This window comes from Nyctereutes procyonoides, unplaced genomic scaffold (genome assembly GCF_905146905.1).
Source record: "Nyctereutes procyonoides isolate TBG_1078 unplaced genomic scaffold, NYPRO_anot_genome, whole genome shotgun sequence".
NCBI lineage: Eukaryota > Metazoa > Chordata > Mammalia > Carnivora > Canidae > Nyctereutes > Nyctereutes procyonoides.
Genome location: NW_026575122.1, coordinates 18,713,317 through 18,736,719, shown reverse-complemented (window position 1 = coordinate 18,736,719; position 23,403 = coordinate 18,713,317). Strand labels below are relative to the sequence as shown.

Here is a 23,403-nt window from a genome sequence, read left to right as displayed (position 1 = left end):
GAGCCACATTTTTATTTTGTGCTGAGCTCCACATATCCTCAAATTTATTCTCCTCCTCCAAGTAGACAAGTCCTCCTGGAGAGTCTGGCTCTTCTGTGGCGCAGAGTGGTTTTTGTCTGACTGAACCACACACTGTGGTCTCATTCTACCCACTGGTAAATTGATGTAGGTCTGGGTTTAAGATGTCATTCAGACAAATAAAAACCAAGAAGTAAGCTGGGAGGTATCTGGAAAACTTCTTCTCAATCTTAAAAAGGGACACTGGATATCAATGCTTGAGGTCATCAGCATATATCCTGAATCTGACCATTTCCCCCTCCCTGCACTACTGTAACCTGGGCTACTTCAGTAGCCCACTAAGCACACTGTATTTCCACTCTCACCCTTTCTAGTCAATTCCCCATAATGGAGACAAAGTGAATCCTTTACAAACATAAATAATGTCACCTACCTGTTCAAAACTCTCCAAAAACTTCCCACCTTGTGATAAAATTCCAAATTCTAATCATGGCCTACAAAGGCCCTTAGTATCGAACATTTGCTATCTTGAAAATTCTACTGCCTGTAAATCTTCTCCTTGCTCACTCCCTTCAAGTCACACTGGCCCCTGTGATACTTCTCAATCACACTAACAATGCCCTTACATCAGGGCTTTAGCTTTCTCAGAAGCCCTCCCCTCAACAAGTTCTCACAGCACACCATCTGCCTTCATTCAGGCCCTGCATTGTAGCTGAAGACTTCCTGGACAACCATTTATAAAACAGCCCCTTCACCCTTCTCTATTACCGTGGGCCTCTTTATTCTTGATAGCACTTTCAACTACTTGAAATATTACATATTTATTCCTTCCCATCCCTTTTGTTGATTTCTGCTCCCATTAGAGTGTGAACTTGATAAAGGCAGAGAATTTGTCTCTTACCTTATATTATAGTAGAAAACCTATTTGTAAATTTATGGCCAAATCATTCCACTGTGTCCATATAGTCCCATAATATTCCCAGTACCTAGAACCTTGGCACATAATATCCACTAGATAAACAATTCAATTCAACAATTCAACAATAATAAATGAATAAATGAATTAATGTTATGCCTAGAACTATTATAGCCATCCTATGACCCTAAAGGAATTTCTTGACATGTGGTAGGAGGTGGAGCAGAAAGATCTCAGATCTATGTGAAGTCCTTGAGCTGCAGGACTCATCAATCAAGAACAGCCCTACCTCCTACTTGCTATGTGAGACAGCTGTCAAAGTCACTTTGATTTGGACCCACTGCTTCCTTGCAGCCAAAAGCATCCTAATTCTAAGATGCATAATTCTAACCTTCTAGAAAATTTTGACACTTTTAAATTCTGGAATACATCATCTAAGAACACTGTTTTTCTTCTCTCACATCTCATACAATCTGGATAAATAAGCTAAGCAGTTTATGACTTTTAGGACTACCTGGGTAATATTTATCATATCACTTACCTACCATGATCCATTATTATAGGCATTTGAATTTCCCCCATGCAGATGATGCAAAAATATTTTTCTTGTACAACCAGGCAAGAGTGAATTATAACATTTGCAATAATGAAAAACATGAAAACAACAACAAAAGAAACCCTCCTACCCACAGGAAAAAAAAATCAAAATCTTGTTTTTCAGATATCTGTCTTTAAATATCTTTCTAACAAAAGTGTTTGAGGGGCACCTGGGTGACTCAGTTGATTAAGCAGCTGCCTTTGGCTCAGGTCATAATCTCAGGGCTCCCTGCTCAGCAGGCAGTCTGCTTCTCCCTCTTTCTCTGCCCCTCCCCACCGCTTGTGTTCTCTATCTCTCTTGTTCACACTTTCCCAAATAAATAAATGAAATCTTTTTTTTTAAGTGTTTGAACCTCTTAGAAACATTCAAGTAGAAAATTCTTCTGAAAGTTGACTTTATAAGAGAAGAGAGTCTGTTACGGAGACACATTACCGCCTTCAGAAGTGTCTCCCATATTCTCAAACATATTAAGCTATTTTCCAATAATTTAATCTTTGAATTCATAATATTACCCTCTGAATTCACTATTAACTATAACCATACTATAACCATATTATTAGCATTTGGAATTAGCTCTTCATTTATTTATTGAATGCTTACTTTGTACCAGACTTTGAGGCACTGCGGAAATGGATACAAAGAGATAATAGCTTCTATTATCTGGCTTTAGTAGGAGGAAAACCTCTGGAAAGCCTTCATACTAGTATATACCATAACAGGTGCTAAAATTTTTTTCCCCAATTCAGAGGCCAGTGGAATCCACTGCAAATTTCTTCATCTGCATTGTGAGGCCCAGTCAGAGGTCAAGTCAGTGACCTACAGTCCCAGAATCTGCTAGCAGAGTAGATAAGTCACACTTTAATGATGCAACTATTTATGTAAATAGTACACCTTAGAGTCTGACAGTGCCCAGTCCTTAACCCAACCACTCACGGCTACTGATTGCTCTCTTCAAACCCAGTGGCCACTATCTTTCACTTTACTCATTGAGCATTAAGTGGTGCCTTGTGTGACCTTGATCTGCTCTACGTACAAACCCTAAAATCCCAAAATGCCAATATACCATAACCTATCTTTCATTTTTGTCATGGTCTCTTTCCTGCCCAAATTATCTCCCTTCTCTTGGCTTCATAAAGATCTCTCAGCTCTTACTGTCTCCACGTTGTCCCAGATGATGAGACCCTTCCAGACTTCTTCATTGATCACTGACAGTCTCTCTTCCACAAAGGCAGAATATGAGGATATAGACAGTTCTTGGGATATATCATCAAAGATGTGTGTGAAAAAGAGAAAGACAGACAAAAAGAGAGAGATGGCAAGGACTGAGAATTGGTAGACTGCTAATGGCTTGGGAAATTGGGCCACTTTAATAGTTTTTTATTTATTTCAGAGTAACATTTACCTCACTTAAAATTCGTGTTACATCACTCATTGCTTGCTGCTCTTCAATTGTTCTTCATCAATTATGGAACTGAGTTCAAGTTCCTGAGACTGTCTTCCTGGGGTGGTAATAATGTGATGTTGTCTACTCCTCTAGAATCATTTCCCAGCACTTCCTACCTCTCACATAGTACAATTTGAGAGCTTTCTGTTTTCTGATGTGCTTCTGCCTGGAGTCTTATCTTGCCTTCCTTAAGTAATCCCTCAAGGAAGTCCCTCTCACCTCCATCTATGGGGAATTCCTAAACTTCTTCAAAACTCACTGAAGCTCTCATCTCACTTCTTCATTTTGTACATTCTTCTACAAATACTGATTCTAATTTTTATTTTTTCCCTATGTATCTTTCCAGTGGTGCAGAGTTACTCAAACTCAGCACGATTGACGTTTTGAACCAGTTAAGTCTTCACTGTGGAAAGCTGTACTACATATTGTGGGATACTTAGTAGCATCCCTGGCTTCTGCACCCTAGATTCTGATAGCATCTCTCCAAGTTTTGATAACCACAAATGCCTCCAGATATTGCCAAATGTCCCCTGGAGGACAACACTGGCCCAGTTATAGTGTAAGCCACTCCAGGCCTATACCTTGTCTTTTTTACCTTATAAAACTCAGTGTCTGGCTTACTCAACATAGTATCTGGCTCACAACATACATTCAGGCAATGTTTAATGAAGTGATCTGAACCACAGAAACTCTGACACTGCTCTAGCCAAATGTCAGAGACTGCCCAGGCAGTGTCAATAGCATCTTCAGTTATTTCTAAATAAAGATATTTTCTAGTTAAAAATGATGTTTCACTACTAAGAAAGACAAAGGAATTCTGTTGGTTTTTTTCTAAAAGCAAAGGGCATATTTGAAAAAGTTTTCTGAGCACCATGGCCTAAGGCTATTCTTGACTGTGTAGCTCTTAAAACCTTCCGGGCCCTCTCCCCCACCCCCGCCCCCCGCTTGTCTGTTTCCTCGCCCTCCTGAAGCCCATTCCACCCAGTCCCTACTTCCCCAGCGGTCATTCCGTTCCCCTCCACACACAGAGCCCCTCACTAGGCACTCGCGGCTGCTTAGAAGCAAGCCTTCAGCAGATGAATGTGTCCAGTGGATGACTGCCAAGTCCATTGTCTGACTGCTTCCTGTGCCAGGGCATTTGGCTCCTGTATACTGGGCTTTTATCTGCATTTATCTTTTCAACCAAATGAATTTAAATAATGTCTTTATCTTTTACTACCAAAGTGGCCTAAATCCCCTTTCTATCTTAATATGACTTCCTACTACAGCCCATTTTCTTCTCTAAGAGAGGATTATAAATACTCAAGATGGGAAATGGACTACTTCTAGGAAAATCTTGTGAGTCCAGTTTGGTGCATGTGGGAAAGGTTTAGATTTCCCAGAACCATGGGGTGGGACTCAAAGAAGTTATTTTATATTTAAAACAGAAGGGAACTGATGGCTTTTCTCCCACCTGCCAAATGGCAGGCTTTGCATTCTGTTTACATAGTAAGTCATGGAAAGACAGAGAGATTCTGGAAAACTCAGCATGTTGAAACCAAATGGATATTGTTTTTTCCTTAAAAACAACTGTACGTATTAGATGAGAAGCTAAATCCTTCACCAGCAGCTGATGGACCAGTGTGATAGAGCTGGGCTATCTTCATCCACTTCTGCTTGCCTTTTGCTTTCTCTGCCTTGGGCTTTGTGACAATATGAAGCATTGATTTTCTGTCCTAATGTTTAAAACTATTTTAGCAGTCAGTGCAGGTTAGCTATCCCAATTTCCATTCCCGACTCCTTTCTCCCTTGTTCTATCCCTAACTAAGAAGCTGGAAAAACCAAATATTCATTTGTTACAGCTTCTCCTGAAGCTTGTATGGATGTGTCATCTCTTTTTGCCCAACAGGACATAAGAAGAATTTTGCTGGGAGTTTCTAGGAAAGTTCTTGCCTTCCTAACAGAAAAGACAGGTGTTCCTTGTGCTGCCCCCTTCCCCTTACTCCTGCTTTGAATATGCCCACATTCCTGGAGCTGCAGTCACCATCTTCAAACTGTGAAGCATCCCTTCCATCAGTAGGCAGCTCTACCATTCTGCCAAGTGAGAAAAATAAATCTTTTTCTCTAAACCTGGTAGACAACTCTTCTGTTGTTTGCTGCCAAAAGCATTTATGAATGAAAAGAGCTGTGTTAACACTCCTGTCAAGTCACTATGAAAGTAAGTCTCTTTGGTATATACCTTCTCTCTTCCCTATGCACTTTCACCTGAAATCCATCAGGATACAGTGTGGTTAGTTCAAAATCTGCCTGGCACTGAGCATTCATCTAAGGCAACAATGATGTTACAACTCAATCAAGTTGATTCCAGAAGACAGGCTGAAAATCTAGGTCACAGTCCTTCAATGCCTGGCTTCCATATAGCTAACACTTACTGAATGCTTACTATGTACTAAGCATTCTTTAAGTGCTGCTTTAAATAAATTAAGTCACTTAGTGTTCATAAGAAACTCTGAGGTGAGTCCCAAGATGATACTCATTTTAAAATGAGGGGACAAAAATACAGAATAACTAACTTAGCCAAGGTTTCCCAGCTAATAAGTAGCAGATGGCTATTATTTATATGGCTTGGACTTTCTGAGCCTACAGAATAGGCATCCTGACGAATATGTGCCTTGAAGGAAAAAAAAAAAAAACATTGCATTCTAAATATGTTGGGAAACAGATGAACTTCTATTGCATCTTTAAGAGAACATCAGAGTTACTACACTCTAAGAATCAGCTATCAAGGGAAAGGTGATTCTGTCCACATGGTTTGGAGGAAAAAAGTGCATTTAAATGAAATAATATTAAATACTAATATGAAGAAAAATAACAATAACTACTAAATTCTATTGTGGGTTTATCATCTGTCGGGCACTCTGCTAAGTAATTTTATGGGTCTTTCTATTCAATTCTCAGATCAATACAGAGGAAGTAAGGCAGATACTCAGCTGCCAGCCCCAAAGTCATGGCTTCCCCTTCCTCTTTGATGTCTGAGCCCCAGTGTTTCGTACTGGGTTTACCACCCTCTTACCAAGAGCTCAGAGAAGTCTATTCTATTCCCAGCCCCAGGGGAACAATCATGATTGGACTCTGTCAATAATCTCCTTTGCCAGCTGTTGATTCCTTGTAGGCATAATCTTCCTTGAGAAGCTGTAAACGAGGAGAAATAAGGGGATAATCTATTGGGAATTTCTGGGAAAGACTTCCCTCACTAGTGAAAAGAAGCACCAGGAGGAAGTGGCCTAGCCATTCCAGCAACTGAAGCAGTCATCTTGTAACGACTAGTTAGAGGCCTAAGCACCAAGCCAAATTGCTAAGCATGGCAGAGAAAAGAAAAGAAAGATAGAAGGGTGGGTTCCCCAGTGGCAGTATTAAGTAATGAATTAACCCTGAAAATGCCTTCCCTCCACAATTCTTGTTCTATGAAACAAGAATATAAACCAACTAGGTTCTTTTATTACCTCCATTTAGAGCTGAAGAAACTGAGGCACTGAGTGTGGAAACTGAGATTCAAACCTGGAGCATCAAAACACCACCACCACCAGCCCTTCCTAAACCTTCCTGCTTCCCCTTGCCAGCCCCAAAGCCCACTTCTCTTTCTTCACACCCAGTAAGGAACACTTCAGTAGTGACTTTTTGATCAACCATTGTGTTACGTGAACACCCAAGTGATGTTCAGATTAGCAGACCACAAAATGCCTTCAGAAATTTTTTGTTCTCTTCAAATTAGAATGTGAGACCTAAAGTCCTGAGATAAGATAATGGCATTCATAAGAAGTAACTAAAATAGATACGTAGAGAACTGGGTGGCTTCTCCATAGGTATCTTCCACTGCATCCTTTCCCCACACTCTCCAGATCCTTCCAAGCAAGGGTGCTTGCCTTTTCCCAAACACAGGACACATTCCTCTCATCCCTGCTCAGTTATTTCCTCTGTCACTGCTCTCCCCCACAACATGCCAGTCTAAATCTTACTGCTTCTGTAGGGCCCAGTTTTAACACCTCCACTTCTCAAGTGCCCTCATGACAGTTGGTCTCCGTGTTCACTATATCACTATAGTATGTTATCTTATTACCCCACTTTAAAGTATTTTAATTTTTATATATCAGTATGCATCCGGCTTCCTTGCTCACACAATAAGTGGAATGAAGCAAACCTGTGTTTTATTCATGACTATACTCTCCACTTGTCTACCAAGTGTTTTCTACTAGGTATCTCAAAGAAAGATTTAAACTTTTAAAAAAATTGACATTCTGAATCCTATAGAATTAATGGAGTACCTTTATGAATAAGTACACAGCCTATTTTTCCTAAAACAAAGCCATTCATTCTTCTCTCTCTCTCTCTCTCTCTTTTTATTTTTATTTTTTTATGAAATCTCTACACCCAACATGGGGCTTGAACTCATGACCCTGATATCAAGAGTCACACACTCTTCAGACTGAGCCAGCTGGGTGCCTCTGTTCATTCTTTTCTAGTTAACATTTTAAAATTGTTATACTTTTGTTTTAATTAGAGATACCAAAAGAGAATAATTTTATGAACTATTACTGTATGTGAAATTAGGATTTTCAAAGGACTTTCTCAGGGTTTATGCTTCCTTTTTTCTGCCTTTCCTTCTCCCTCATCCCTCTATTTAGTGAAACAGAGAGAGGATACAGGTCCTGGGTGGTGAGTAGAGAAAAGAAGTCCTTTAAAGGCTATGCGGGGCAGGTGGAAGAAATCAATTCCGTCATGATAGTAACTCTTTGACAGCACAGAGAGGTTGATAGAAGTACCCAGCTGTCAAAGAAAACCTTTCAAGGAGCAGGGACCCTGATTTCAAACCTGGACAGATAAAGCTTTATAAGTTTAATAAAGGAGGCTAAGTGAAAGACCCAGATCACTATAGTTAATATGAGCCACATAGAAAGTAAAAAGAACATAGCAACTGATGATGACTACAGCCAGTTTGACCATAAAAAGCAACTTTTATTTTTTAAGATTTTATTTATTTATTTGAGAGCGAGAGCGAGAGAGAGAGAGAGAGAGATAGCAACAGAGATATTGAGAGAGAGCTTGAGAGAGGAGGAGAGGGAAAAGCAGTCCCTGTTGAGCAGGGAGCCCGACACAAAGCTCAATCCCAGGACTCTGGGATCATGACATGAGCAGAAGGCAGTCACTAACTGACGGAGCCACCTAGGTGCCCCCAAAAGCAACTTTTCCAAAAGCAATGACCATCAGTCAGGTCAGCTTTATAAGTCACACTGAGTTCACTTATGTTTTCACAGACTGCAGCACATCTGTATTTGTGAAGACCATTTCTCCTGGAGTTTGGTGTCCAGTTGCTTCCATATTCCTCTGCTGCTGTGGTTTAATCCTATGACTGGCTTACTTAGAGAACTAGAGTGCAAGAGGGAGGGAACCAAAACTCATACATACCCTTTGTGTGTCAGAGGTCATGTACTCCCCAGCACAACCCCATGATGTGTCATTGGCTCCATTTTACAGGAGGGCTTGTTTGACCTGTGAGTTCGTGTGCTTTCATCACACCATGAATGGTGTGCTTGAAGCACCAGGGCCTCTGGGTAGAGGTGGCAGACACTTAGTCGCCAATGGAAGTAGGAAGTATGATGAATATTCATTTGCCACAAGAGTGATGTTGTATATAAATGACTGAGAAGTTTACAGCCCTCCATTTGCTACTTGAAAAAGAGCAAAGAAAGCAATTCTTACCACATGTATGTTCCTTATGGCAAAACCAGTAACTGGCCAATGCTAAAACTATTTTTTTTCTCAAGTCAACAAACCAATGTAGTTGGGATGGATACCATTAGCCTTAGGATTTTGAGAAAATTCAAAGATGCAAATTCAAAGATTGCCTTTGGTCAATTTTTGCTTTTTAATAACTCCTAAAGGATGATATTAATCAATTACAAGGGTGACCACTAAGAACAAAGGGAAAGCCTTCAAGACCTATGCTAAATGGGATAGGCTTACGGAACCTAAAATAAACCCATCACTTAAGAATAACCTATGGGAAATTCAGTCATTACTTCTATAAGGGTGTGATGTGAAGAAATTATAATTACTTCATTTGCTATAAATCTCTGAGGTGGGAAATAGGCAATATGAATAAAAGAAAACAGTGTGTGTGATCCATCTAAAGCCTTTGACAATACTGAGAGCAAATGAATCAAGATGGAATTGGGGGAGGTCTATTGGGGCTTAGGAAAACTAGAATTGGTTATATTCAGTTAAATCACCAAGGAAATCAGGGACTCAGAATGAAAGTATGACAAGATCTCAAAAATTACCTAATTCAATCCCTCATCTTATAAACTTGGAAACTATAATCCAGGGATGGTTCTAAAACACCGGATTCTTGACACCCAGGCCAGCATTCTTCTCCTACTTTATGATATTCTATAACACATCAGTTAGAATCAGTTATTAAATATATATAACATATTATCCTATATAACTACTCTCCACAAGTAGTTATAGATTAGAACAAAAATTACCTCAAGCTTCCCCAGGGCCAGATCAGAGCTGCCTTCAACATGCAAATATGAATTACAAATACCGAAATGAGGTTATTCGATGGGAACTCTAGAGTAAGTTCATCAAAAAGTATACAGAAAATATGCCAGGAGACAGAATTCTAATCTCTAAATAAAATATTAGTCCCTCTGCAACAGGAATATAATGTACAATTTTATTTATTCTTGTTCAGGAAAAAATAAAACACACCTAGAGAATTTTGGAGAGCATGTGTAAACTCAAGTACACTGATTCTCATTATTCTAATTCCTCACTAGAGGAGGAGGAGGACTCCCTCGAATTGAGTGAGGTGAGTTAAGAACAAATAAAATGGAGTATTACTTTACTCAGAAAATAATAAATACACAGAGCTCATTACCACAAAAGAAGTACAGGCAAGGAACATAAATGATTCATAAAGATTTGACCAAATTTATGAATGTCAGAGTCATAAATGGCTACTGAGAGTACATCTAACCTTTAAGGTTAATGTCAGAGAGGAAAACCATGTCCTTTCCTGGCAAATCCCTTGAGGTCTCTGTTGTCAACACAGTACTGGGTTGGAGGGAACACCGGGCTTGCCTGGTAGAGCAGTTCTTAAGTTCCTTTTAACTAATAGGTATCTGGGCCAGATGCACATTCATCTCTTCAATGGAAGCATAAATCAAAAACGTTCCATTTTGAACAGGAAGTTTGATGAAATTCTGCTCTTGGATACTATTATTTATGTAATCATAGTTGAACAAGAGGAAAAATTTTAGTTTTGGAATCAGAAGAAGGCAAGGCTGGAATCCAGGCCACACCACTCAACAGGCTCTGGTGCAAGTCACTTACTTTTCTGCGCTCAGATTTCTCACATGTGAAATGGGAAGAACCATATCCGTACTACAGGAATTTTGCTGAGACTCGTGTAAGAAAACACTCTGTATGCTGAAAAACAAAGAATGCATATTATTATGTTTCAAGCAAATCTCAGTCACTTTGGAAGAACGTCTATCAGATACAGGAAGACAGAGTGATCCTTGCTTTATTTTTCTGGAGAGAATTGACAAGATTATTCAAAAAGTACTCAAGACCCAAGTCAGATGTCAACTCCCCAAGGCAGAGATTATTTCTCCTCTAAATTTCCAGAAACCTCAAGTTATGTCTTAAAGCATTTGTATTACTATTTATCAGATTACTCACCTTCTTCATTGAACTGTGAGCTCCTCTAAGACAGATGCTTCATTTTATTCATCTTTGTATCCTTAACGTTTATCATAGTTCCTGGTATATAGCTGGCACTCAGTAGATTTTGAATAAATTACTTAATGTGTGGGTGATCTTCCTGTCTTCACTTTACAACTCCAAGGTAAAGAAATGATTCAACTATAAAATGCAATAATTTAAAAGTGATTAAGGCACAAAATCAAGACTGATCCTCAGCTTTCCTAATTTCTAGACCTCAGTCTCTAAGTCCCTAACTTGGGAATAATAGCATCTCGGTCCTATTTGAATAAAAAATGAAAGGCAAAACATGGATCACTGGGTGCTGAAATATTTACCAATTGTACATACTTGAAATCCTAAAACCACATTACTAAATATCCTTTAAAATAAGATGAATGTAAATTTTGACCATAACATCAAATTTTAGGTAAGTGCAAGATTGTAGAGAATCTGATCATCACCATCATCATTTTCTTCAAAGAGAAAATCTCCAGCTTTGTTATCTGTAGAATTCAATAAAGGAATCAAAATTAATGTGAAAATGTAAACTTCGTATTCATTCCAGGACATGAACCAACAGTTGCTGATATTTGGATCTTTTTAAATACCTAGGAAATTTTCTCTTCCAATTCATAAAGTTAGAAGGGTAAATAGGAAGTTAAATAAGTATTCATGCCAATAATATATAAATAGAACTATATACTATATAACCAAGTGGAATTTAACCCAAGTATGCAAGGTGTTTAACTTGCAGATGATATGATAGATATATAGAAAATCCTAAAGACTCCACCAAAAAGCTACTAGGAACTGATAAATGAATTCAGTACAATTGTAGGATACAAAATCAATATACAGAAATTCATAACATTTCTACACACTATGTAGCAGAAAAAGAAATTAATAAAATATTTACAATTGCATCAAAATTAATAAAATACCTAGGAATAAACCTTACCCAAAGAGGTGAAAGACCAGAACTCTGAAAAATTATAAAACGCTGAAATTGAAGATGGCATAAACAAATGGAAAGATATTCCATGCTCATGGATTGGGAGAACAAATATTGTTAAAATGTCCATACTACCCAAAACAACCTATGGATTTAAAGCAATCCCTATCAGAATACCAACAGCATTTTTCACAGAACCAGAACAAATAATCCTAAAATTTGTATAGAACCACAGAAGACCCCGAATAGCAAAGCAGTCTTGAAAAAGAAGAACAAACCTGGAGGTATCAGAATCCCAGATATCAAGATATACTACAAAGCTGTAGCAATCAAAACAGTATGATACTGGCATAAAAATAGACACGAAGATCAACAGAACAGAAATAAACCCATGATTAAGTGATCAATTAATCTTTGACAAAAGAGTCGTGACTATGCAACCGGAAAAAGCCTCTTCAACAAGTTGTTGGGAAAACTGGACAGCTACATGCAAAAGAATGAAATGGGACTGCTTTCTTAAACCATATACAAAAATAAACTCAAAATGGATTAAGGACCTAAATGTGAGACCCGAATCTACAAAAACCCTAGAAGAGAGCACAGGCGGTAATTTTTCTGACATCAGTCATAAAATATTTTTCTAGATATATCTTCTGAGGCAAGGAAAAGAAAGCAAAAATAAACTATAGAGACTACATCAAAATAAAAAACTTCAGAGCAAAACAAAACAACAACAATGAAAAACCACAATCATCAAAGCAAAAAGACAACCTACTGAATGGGAGAAGATATTTGCAAATAACACATTTGATAAAGGGTTACTATCCAAAACACATAAAGAATTTATATAACTCAATGCCAAAAAAACCCACAAAAAATCCAATTAAAAATAGGAAGAAGACATGGACAGACATTTTTCTTTTTTTTTAATTTTTTTTATTTATTTATGATAGTTACACACAGAGAGAGAGAGAGAGAGAGAGAGAGAGAGAGGCAGAGACATAGGCAGAGGGAGAAGCAGGCTCCATGCACCGGGAGCCCGATGTGGGATTCGATCCTGGGTCTCCAGGATCGCGCCCTGGGCCAAAGGCAGGCGCCAAACCGCTGCGCCACCCAGGGATCCTGGACAGACATTTTTTCAAAGAAGACATTCATATGGCCAATAGACACATGAGAATATGCTCAACATCACTTATCATCAGAGAAATGCAAATCAAAACTTCAATGAGATATTACCTCACACCTGTCAGAACAGCTAAAATCAAAATTATAAGAAACATTAAATGTCGGTGAAGATGTGAAGAAAAAGGAACCCTCATGCACTGTCAGTGGGAATGCAAACTATTACAGCCACTGTGGAAAACAGTATGGAGGTTCTTTAAAAAATTTAAAATGGAATTATCATATGATCCAATAATTCCACTACTGGGTATTAACCTAAAGAATAGAAAAACACTAATCCAAATAAATTGCTTGCACCCCTATGTTGATGGTAGCATTATTTACAATAGCCAAGATATGGAAACAGTCCAAGTGTCTATCAATAGATAAATGGATAAAGAAGGTAAGTCATAAATATACAACGGAATACTACTCAGCCTTAAAGAAGAAGAAAATCTTGCCTTTTGCAACAACATGGTTGGTTCTACAGGGCATAATGCTAAGTGAAATAAGTCAGTCAGGGAAAGACAAATACCATATGATTTCACTCGTAGGTAGAATTTAAGAGATAAAACAAATGAACAAAGTTAAAAAGAGAGACAAACCAAGAAAAAGACTCTTAACTATGGAGAACAAACAGATGGTTTCCAGAGAAGTGGGTGGAGGGATGGGTGAAACAGGTGAAGAGGATTAAGAGTACACTGTGATGAGCACTGAGTAATGTACAGAATTGTCAAATCACTATATTGTACACCTACAGCTAATATAACACTGTATGTTAATTTTACTGGAAATAAAATTTTAAAAAATTAATTAATGTAACCTATCACATTAACAGACTGTAACGAAAGTCACATGATCATATCAATAAATGCAGAAAAGCATCTGACAAAATCCAACACCTATTCATGATAAAAACTCTCAGTAAACTTAGAAGGAAACTTCCTCAAGTTGATAAAGAACAGCTACTAAGTATCTACAACTAAAAAAAAAAAAAAAATCTACAACTAACATCATACTTACCAATGAAAAATTAGAAGCTTTCTCACTAAGATCAGGAGCAAAGCAAGGATCTCCCCTCTTTTTTAATATTGTACTGGAGGTTCTAGCTAAGACAGGAAGGGAAGGAAAGAAGAGGGCAGGGGAGAGGGGAGGGAATGGGTAGGGAGGAAAAGGTATATGGTTTGGGAAGGAAGAAATAAAACTGTCTTCACAGATGATCATCTAAGTAGAAAATCTGAAAGAATTAACAACAACAAAATAACCTCCTGGAACTAACAAGCAATTATAACAAGGTTGAAGGGTACAAGGTTAATATACAAAAGTCAATCTGTCTCCTGCACAGCAGCAATGAACAAGTGGAATTTGAAATTAAAAACAAAATACCATTTACAATCAAACCCCCAAAACACTTAGGTATAAGCTAACAAAATATGAATAAGATCTCTACAGGGAAAACTACAAAACTCTGATTAATAAAATCAAAGAACTAAACAAATGGAGAGATATTGTATGTTCAATACTGTCAAGATGTCAGTTCTTCCCAACCTGATCTATAGATTCGATGCAATCCCAATCAAAATCCCAGCAAGTTATTTTGTGGATTATCAACACAAGTTTCTTGCATTCTAAGGTTTGTATGGAGAGGTAAAAGGCCCAGAACAGCCACACCAATTTTAAGAAAAAGTTGGAGGACTGACATTACTCAACTTCAAGATTCACTATAGAACTATAGGAATCAAGATAGCATGATATTGGTCAAAGAACAGAGAAATAGATCCACGGGACAAAAGGAGGCCCAGAAATAGATTCCCCCATAAATACAGTCAAGTGGCCTTCAACAAAGGAGCCAACATAAAACAATGGGGCCAAGCATCATCTTTTCACCTACCTGTGCTGGAATAACTGGATATTTACATGTAAACATTGATTTAGACATAGACCTCATACCCTTCACAAAAATTAACTCAAAATGGACACTAGACCTAGATATAAGATGCAAAACTATAAAACCCCTAAAAGATAACATAGGAGAAAACCTAGATGACTTGGGTACGACAATAACTTTTCAGATACAACCAAAGGTACAATCCATGAAAAAAAATTGATAAGATGGACTTAATTAAAATTAAAAACTTCTGCTCTGTGAAAGACAATGTCAAGAGACTAGAAAGATAAGTCACAGACTGGGAGAAAATATTTGCGAAGACATATCCGATAAAGGGCTGTTATTCAAGATATATAAAGAACACTTAAAATTCAACAATAACAAAACAACCTGATTTAAAGATGGCCCGAAGACCTTAACAGACACTTCACCAAGAAGATACACAGATGGCAAATCAATATATGAAAAAATGTTCCATATCATATGTCATCAGGGAAATGCAAATTAAAACAAGATACCACTACACACCTATTAGAATGGCTAAACTCCAGAATACCCACAACACCAAATGCTGGTTAAGGACATGGAGAAACAGAAATTTTCACTTACTGCTGGTGTGAATGCAAAAAGATACAGTCCCTTTGGAAGATAATCAGGCTGCTTCTTACAAAACAAAACAGACTCTTACCATACCATCCATCAATTGTGCTTCTTGGCATTTATCCAAAGGAGTTGAAAACTTCTGTTCACACAAAAACCTGCACATAGATGTTTATAACAGCTTTCTTCATAATTGCTAAAACTTGGATACAAGCCATGAAAAGACACCACAGAATCTTAAATGCATATTACTAAATGAAAGAAGCCAGTCTGAAAAGGCTATAGGATTGCTGTAGGATTCCAACGTTCTGACATAGGCAGGACTATCCTAGAGACAAGAGGATCAGTGGTTGCCAGGGGGTGGGAGTGGGAGGTCGGGGTGGAGATGAATGGGCACAGGACAGAGGGTTTTTAGGGCAATGAAACTTCTCGGTATGGTATTATAGTAACAAATATATGTCCTTATTATTTGTCCAAACCCACAGAATGAATGTACAGCACTAATAATGTGATGTGTGATGTAACCCTGAGTGATGGTGGTGTGTCACTGGGCGTTCAGCAGTCACAACACCTGTAGCACTCTGGTGGGGGATGTTGACAATGGGAGAAGCTATGCATGTGTGAGGCAGGGGTATATAGGAAATCTCTATGACTTCCTCTCAATGTTGCTCCAGTCCTAAAACTGCTCTTAAAAAACAAAGTCTAATACTAAGTAGATAAGCAAGCATGTATAGAGACGCAGCCGCATGTGTGTCTGTGGCCTCCCCTCACTTTCAACAGGTGAAAAGATGAGTGAAATGGGTCAGTAGGTCCCAGATACCAGCAGTTTCCTGGTTGCCCAGGAGCCAGCCCAGCCCTGCCTCTGCCCTGGGAGAGACCAACTCATGCCAGCTTTACTCAGCACATTCCATTCAGCACTTGCAGCTTCGGCTGCAAAGCTGACCTTCGGCTCCTCTGGATTCTGGGACGCCACACACTAACATAAGCGGGCTTTCTTGCCAAAGGGCCTGTAATGGGTATTTATTTTGCATCTATTCTTCCTCAGCTTATCCTTAGCCAGACTGACTTTGTCGCCCTCAGATTCCAGACTTTTTCTTCGCTAAGGCCAAATTTACATTGGTAGTTAGTAATAAGATCCTGTTTATTCTGACCAACTACACATCTATACCTCTCCCACCTCTCTGCATCGTAAGTGCATCCATCCTACCCTAACTTTATTGTCATTATTTCCTGCTGTCAATCTCATATTGGAATAGGCGACATTGCTCTACTTTGTCATGGTGAAAAGTTTATCCTGCAAATTTTCAGTTTCTTAGGTCTTCCGTGAATGGCTGTGCTTATCTCATGTGTGCTTCTAGGCATCTCCAGGGCTCTGCATTTTAACTTCGTACTTCTAAAAGCATCTGTACAGAGATAATATTAATGTTATTGCAACAGACAGGCAGAGCCTCATTTCTCTCTGCTTTCACTGAAAATGCCTGTTCGTAGTAAAAATGTGCAGACATTGGCATTTTTGTGTGAGGTCTGAACGTGTGTGGGTCCAGCCATTGGCGGCAGGAAGAAATAAGACACAGCTGCCAGATGGTTTGGTTTAAAAAAAAAATAGTCAAATTGACTGGCGATCCACAACCATTAAAATTATTTTCCCAAAGGATCCTTCATTCTGAAGCTGGAAAAAACTCCTAAATGCACTCTCAGTTACTTGACAGAGCGAGGAATTTAAAGGTCACTTAGCTCACCAAATAGCTACTTACCTAAACATGTTAGGTGTTTTATTTTATTTTTTTTTATGTTAGGTGTTTTAAATTCTGCATACAACTGCTGATCATATTCAAAAATTTTAAATACCTGATTTAGAATTCAGAGTAGAAAGTAGAAACTTAGAGTAGGAATGTAGAAAGTACCAGAAAGATAATCAGAGTCCGAGTTAAGTTTTTTGGTCTCTGCTGATAATTTATTACTCTTAATGCAGCCCTAAGCCTCAAGTTATCCCTCCGTATAATGGGGGTCTAAAAAAAATCTGCTCCAGCTAGGTCATAGTCGTAGGGTTGTCTACAGATCTTGGGATAAAAACGCATGAGAATGAACGCTATAGACTACCTAATGCTACAGAATCTAAACTGTTGCCATAATACTAAAAGAGAAGTTCCTGGAAAAACGACAACTTCCTAAGAATCTATGAACTGTCCTTGTAGAACCAGCCACTGGTTTTCTGTAGATCACCCACATCGCAACTTTCATTTTGTTAGTTTGTTGGCATCATTCTCCTTACATTGTTTTCTCTATTTTTATCCCCAATCAACCAACTCTAAAGCAGAGTTATCTTACGTTAATAAACCATGTTTAGGAAAAAATCTGGTGCAAAACAATGGTGGTCTAAATTTTCACCATGCACACTCGCAACCAGAATTTCAGTAGAAAAGAGTTTACATCATCATGTTAGTCTGAGACAACATCGCTTCTTCACTCAGTGTTTCCATGGAGGTCACTGATCCTCAGCCAGCCTTCCCACCAGCCCCTGCTCCTTACTGTGGATCTCTCACTCTGAGCTCCTTGAGGTCAGTGACCCCCTCTCTGACTCTGGGAACCGAGGACCAGCTCACTTTCCTAAGTACAGTAGGATCAGGGTAGAAACTTGCCTCATGAGTGAGGGAAACTGACACATCTCTTCTCAAAGGCCACAGACTAAGACACTGCTAGTGGAGGTGACATCTAGTCACTAAACTCAACATCCCCATCTTCCTATACCCACTAAATGCGATGACTTTTTTTCCTAAGAAATAAACAAAGAGCAAATAGAATGGAATGTCATCTTCCTCGAGTGATGCCATTCTCAAGGATGAGGTTTCCCTCTGACCCCTGTACCACACACTATGAAACAGCAGCGCTCAGGAACATTCGAAAGGCAGAATGGATCAAGTACTTTGCAGAGGCCTAAGAATTATTCCACACAGCACCAAAACATTCTAAAATGTCTATTTCTAAGCTATTATTCCAGCTCAAACAGAAGTTCACGTTTTAACAGAAGTTTGCTAAAACCACTACTGAAACTACAACTCTGTAATCTTTAACTGTGTTCCTCATTAGGTCATAACTATGGACATATAAGTAATGATAATGACTTTTGAAAGAACCATGATATTGAGTAGCCATGAACATGAAACTGTGAGGTTATAATATAAAGGAAATTAGGCCCAGAGTTTATAAGAGTTTCAATTAAAAACATACAATAAGAGATATTGTCCCCAAACTCTGTTTCTCTAGTTGATTTTTCATCATTCATATTATGCAGCCTGACAAAACCTGGGAATAATTGAAGAAAAATGTGCAGTACTGAAATCACAAGAACTGAAGTCAAAACATAGTAGCTTCTGTTCCAACTTCCACCATCTGTTAGTCTTGTGACACAGGACAAGTTACTCTGCTCTCTTCGATCAGTCTGTTGGTCTATACGTTGTACCTCCAGGTTGTCATGGGGTTGAAAAATGTTAGCAGGGAGAGTGTGCATTTTTATGAACTCTGTATTCCCATTGTTTTTAAAACAAAACACACTTTGCAAGAAATGCATTACATCAGGAAACTGGTTTTTAATGCTGAGCTCTTCACGCATATTTTTGTTTTAATGACTGTATCGGACCCCCAACTATGAGATCTCTGCAACACAGTTACCCTCCACGGGGACAAAGCATTCTCTCCAGGTGTATGTTATTTTATCACTAACCATTTTTAGGCGCCTTATGAAAGTAACTTCACACACGCTTTAGTTTTGAGGACAGGCTGCAGCATGAGCCACGAAAGAGCAAACTTTTAAGTATGGACATGGAGTGACGGGATGCCTCCTGCTCGGGCATTCAGATGCTGAAAGCCCAGCCAACTTGGGCAAAGGCGAGGAGAAGCTTTCCAAGGCAATTGCTAAGCCTCTGTATCTGGAACAACCAGCCACCTAATGTGAAATTCTTTTCATCTTCCCTCCACCGCCTGTGAAAACCAGGAGGATTTCTGAAAGGTGTAGAGATTCTCAATCATTGCAACCAGGCCGCTTTCTTCCAGTTCGAGCTCATGAGAGGAAGGACAATTTCATGTTAAACATACACACAAGATGACAGAGAAGGAGGCGAGCTGATGGCACGAAATACATATGCAAACCCTCCCTTGGAAGCTTGCTTTTCACTATCTTGTACAAAGTTAATGGAAACCAAGGAACTACCATTCCAGAATCGTCGCCCCTTTAATCCTTAATAACCAAATAAAAATGGGCAGCCTGTATTCAGGAGCAGCTCTAGCAAGCAGATCTCCAGGAGACAAGGCTCCCTACAGACTTTCCCTTGATCTTAAAGCTTAACTTGAAACATTTATATGCACGGAGCACCTGGCCAGAAGATGTGAGAAGGCCTTTCTTTTTCTTTTTTTTTTTTTTTCACCTTGGCTCTATTTCTTTCTTTAATAATAAATTCTCAGCTTTCTTTCTTTCCCTTCCTGGAAACTGATTTCATTCTAAATCATGTTTTTTTGTTCTTTCTTAATAGTCTAAGAAAAGCAAGACAAAGTTGAAAACCCCCCATTAACAGCCATCAGGTTCCCTGCCTGCCAATCGGTATCACGCTTGCTTTAGGAGAGATGAAGCCGAAGTCAGGGCAGGTTAATTCCAATCAGGTTGAGAACTTCTTTTGTTCGAATTCAAAGGACTCGGGTTAACCTATTATGCAATTTAGTAGCAACTGGCTGCGCAGAGCTTCGTCTTCGCACACCTTGCTGGGGGGAGAGGACATGAGCTCAGCAACCTGCTGGCTCACATCGGCGGGCGTGGGAATTACCCACGTCAGACATTTCACCCAGGAGGGAGGAGCTGGTCCCGAGGGGCTAAGGCCGCCTGGGGCGCGCCCCCCCCCCCGCCCCGGGGCACAAGGCGTGCAGTGGTGAAGGCACACACACAGTCTGCTATGGGGTCTTTCTATGGGGTCTTTCTCCCAAACCAGGTCAAACCCAGGACAGAAACCAGACAGCTACCTCGAGAGAAATGTATTTAACGAAAGGCGTCCGAGATCCTAAGCATCTTCCCCCTCTTGCTTTCCTACTGGGTGCCGCACGGTGTGTTTCCGGAGCCCCGCCCAAAGACACAGCGACACGCGGCAGAGGATACGAGAAGGAGCTGAAGTCGCGGCCAAGGGGGACGCGGGCGAAACGGCCAGGGCGGCTGCTGGGGGAGGAAGGTACACACTGGCTCGACCGACGGACGGACTGATGGACGGACTGATGGACGGAGGGACGGCGACCCGGTCCCGGTGCGGCCTGTCGTCGCCTCGCTGAGCGCCCTAGAGGGCAAATCAGATGCGCGCGCCTCCTTCCACTCAGCCTGTCGGTGGCTTCCTGCCGCGTTTAGGAGAAGGTCGGGCTCGGCCCTGTAGCTTCCGCGCCGGGAACGGCCCTGTCCCTGCGGCCACTCCGCCCCGGGCCACCCCAAACCGCCCCCCATTCAGACAGGCCCTTCCCCGCGCAGCGCGGCCTCTCCACGGGGTGACCCTGCGCTCACACTGCCTCCACTTGGGGGGCCGTCGCCAGTTCCCGCGCTCCGCTCCAGACACGGCCCTCCCTCCCCTCCCCTGCCCCCTGCCCCTGCCCTGCCCTCCCTCCCCCTCCCCTGCCCTGCCCTGCCCTGCCCTCCCCTCCCCTCCCCTGCCCTGCCCTCCCCTCCTCCTCTCCCCTCCCCTGCCCTCCCCTCCTCTCCCCTTCCTTCTCCTGCCCTGCCCTCCCCTCCCCCTGCCCTCCCCTCCTCCTCCCCTCCCCTGCCCTCCCCTCCTCCTCCCCCTGCCCTCCCCTCCCCTCTCCTCCCCTGCCCCTCCCCTCTCCTCCCCCTCCCCTGCCCTCCCCCTGCCCTGCCCTCCACTCCCCTCCCCTCCCCGCCCCTCCTCCCTCATCAGGGCATCTGTCGCACTTGCAAGCTTGCTTTTGCGGGGCCGCAACACGGACCCTGGGAACCGAGGCGGGCTCCTCCGTCCTTTGTCCCCAGCATCCAGCGGACTGCCCGCCTTATTATTACTATTTAACTGTCCATCATCGTTTGTTGGGTGAATAAATAACAGTAACGACAACTCACATTTACTGAGCATTTACCACGGGCCACGAAAGCTCCCCAATGTTTTACGTTCATCATCTTTGCGAGAAAAACAGAACCATTCTTCCCAGTAAAGCCATGAGGCAGCTATTTACCATCTCCAGTTTACAGATGAGGAAACGTGTAACCGCGGCTGCTAAGCTGCCAGCCCGCCTCTCCGCACCCAGCTCGCGCCACTAGGGCAGGCTCCTCTCTGCAGACAGCGGTGCTTCCTGACGGCCTAAGCAACGGAGGAGCAATGCTCAATTACACGAGTCAGAGCATCCGAAAAACACAACAGCAGCCACAAAGGAACGTGCGCCAACTGTTGGGGAGAATCGTGACTTTTCCTAGATGCTGAGAGTCAAACTGTTTCTTCCCCTGGATCATGTCAAGGACGCCCCAGTGGCCTGGTTTCGTGGATGGCGGCCGGGAGTCGGTGCAGGGAGCAGAAGAGCAGGTTCCATAGAGCCTCTTCCCAGAACGTCCCTCAACACCTGCCAGCGGCACCCTATGGACGCTTCTGCCAGCCCGTTCTCCACCAGGCGGTCTACACTGTTCTCTGCTGATCTGGCTTAAACCGATGGGTTACTTAATTGCCAACATCAAACTCAGCAAATAGTCATGTTGTTACTTCAAGATCATTTTCCCCTGGAGAAGAGAGAGGAAGCAGACCCCTGGTGGGAAAGAAAGGCGAGGGCGGCTGACCCCCCCCCCCCCACACCTGGAACAGGAATGACGTGTGTGCAGGGGAGCTGGCTTTGCCAGCTCGGGTCTCGCTCAGGGATCCCTGGCAGAAACTGCTATTTGGGCTTAGCTTCCTCCTCTGCGCCCTGGAGACACTGCTGTCTGCGAGGGCCCTCACTGCTCTAACGTCCCCTCAGCACCAGTGGCCACTTTCCTCAGGAAGTACTGTCTTCTGTGGTTTTGTGTAGACGTTAAAACCCGGCTGCTCATCTAGAAGCTTGGATTCGTTTGGGTCTTGGTCCACAGCACTCAGAGAGAACTGACCAACAACTCTGGCTACCGCCTTCCTTAACGTCTGCTGCCCCAGAGGTGAAAAGGCCTTAGCCAGAGAAAAATCTCTCTCTCTCTCTCTCTCACTCCCTCTCTCTCTCGTCTTTTCTGATAGGTATGACTGTCCACTTTGGGATCTGTGCCAGGTAGTTGCACATCTGCACATTTTCTGCATCTGCCAGAAGAGTCTCTGAAACAACTGCTCCTTTACCAATTATTGCTGCTTCGTCTGTGCTTCCCTACCTTGGAAGCATTTCCCCCTAAAACCCAATCACAGTTGTTTTACTGCCACTCCTCTAGAGCACTTGGAATGGAAATCTTAGATTCTGTGAGGAGAGAAGTCTATAAAGGACAGCAAATTTCCTCTTTAATCACATTATTGAAACATCTCAACAAAGTCATTTACATAGGCAAGTCCTTTCCTTTAAAAGCCATGCACCTGTGCATCTATTTTTAAATACACATACACTTCTTGGGGCCCAGGTGGCTCAGGTTGCTAAGTGTCTGCCTTTGGTTCAGGTCAGGATCCTAGGTCCCATGATCATATATTTATAATCACTTCTTGTCCTGCGGACATTTGCAGTTATTTCCCAACCTTTAAATTATCCTCATGAAATGGCTTTGCAGTGGGTAAACAGTAGAAAGTCTCTGATCAAAACAGACTCCTTTTTCCCATGAAGACATGACGGAAAAAACATCCACAAAAACTTGAGATATTGGAATCTTTAAACTATTTCCAACCCACTTGTTTGCTTTCAAGGGTTTTTGCAACTAAATGAGTCTCATTGTATCAACTGGGAAAGAATAAAGCTGTCGACTTGCAGGACGTGCAATTTTATTCTTCCTGTTAGCCACAAAACTTACAATTCTGAACAGCACATTTATACAGTATTTCTGCGTGTGATTTCCAGTATTCTATTCTGAATTTCTTTTAACTCAACATTTACAAGATACCTACTGCCATCT

At 41.2% G+C, this 23,403-nt stretch overlaps 1 long non-coding RNA gene across 2 annotated transcripts in view; it reads right to left on the bottom strand.

The window, feature by feature from the left end:
• LOC129517038 (uncharacterized) overlaps positions 1–23,403 on the bottom strand; it is a 67,613-nt gene that overhangs the window by 12,253 nt on the left and 31,957 nt on the right. The window contains exons 1-2 of one of the 2 annotated variants that reach the window (XR_008665927.1): positions 10,705–12,563; positions 10,354–10,449 (exon numbers count right to left, since the gene is read on the bottom strand). This is a non-coding gene — a long non-coding RNA (uncharacterized LOC129517038). Of the gene's footprint in view, positions 1–9,678; positions 10,450–10,704; positions 12,564–23,403 lie in introns of those variants that run through there. The other variant, XR_008665926.1, reaches the window with a different exon arrangement.